This window comes from Camelina sativa, chromosome 20 (genome assembly GCF_000633955.1).
Source record: "Camelina sativa cultivar DH55 chromosome 20, Cs, whole genome shotgun sequence".
NCBI lineage: Eukaryota > Viridiplantae > Streptophyta > Magnoliopsida > Brassicales > Brassicaceae > Camelina > Camelina sativa.
Window position 1 is genome coordinate 7,635,313 of NC_025704.1, and position 831 is coordinate 7,636,143.

An 831-nucleotide genomic window follows, 5' to 3' on the forward strand; every position below is an offset into this window, starting at 1 on the left:
TATAAGTCGTTTTTGGTTGTGTGGCTTGTTGTAGGGCGTTTCTGGGCTATTTCAGACATTAGGAGGGTCTCAACTGGTTGTGTTGATTGTTATAATCAGTTGATAAGGTGAGTGCATGACCATGGCTTATCTAAGCCTGAGAATCCTTTGTTGTTCTTGCTTGATTGGTGGTGCTTTGTGGTGTTGTTCTTGCTTGATTGGTGGTGTTAGTGGTGTTGTTCTTGCTTGTGGTGGTTGTGTTATGGTTCTTATAGGTTCCTGAAGGTTTTGGGTGAGGTTGGAACGGATTGGAGATGATTGGGAACGGAGGTTCGTCGTTCGGATTCGTGCAGTTCGCGTCTGCGAAGGGAGTGTCGATCGACACCATGTTTGGTCAGTGTCGATCGACACCTCTCTGGTGTCGGTCGACACCAAGTTGCTTGTTTTGTGATTTCCTGGTTTGTTTGTGTTTGGTTGTTACNGTATGGGATGCTTAATTATATATTGTTTTTAATCGCAAAAAAAAAAAAAAGGTCGGGTTGTTTCATAGAGACTGCACTACAATGTGTAACATCCGCGAACCAGATTCTGTGATTTTTGGAAGGAGTGTCGATCGACACCCTTGTGGCATCGATCGACACCCCTTTGTCTGGGTTCGTCGGGTTTGTTTTAATTCGCAATTTTGGTTTGGTTGGTTTGGTTTAGTTATCTAAACCGAGTATATAAGTGGAGAAGCGACAAATGAAGGGTTTTAGGGTGTGTGGTCGCCGTTTTCAGAGTTAGAGAGAGAGGAGAGAGCCTATTGTGGTTGAAGGAGATTAAAGGAGAAAGATCAGAATCGTTAGGGTTTGG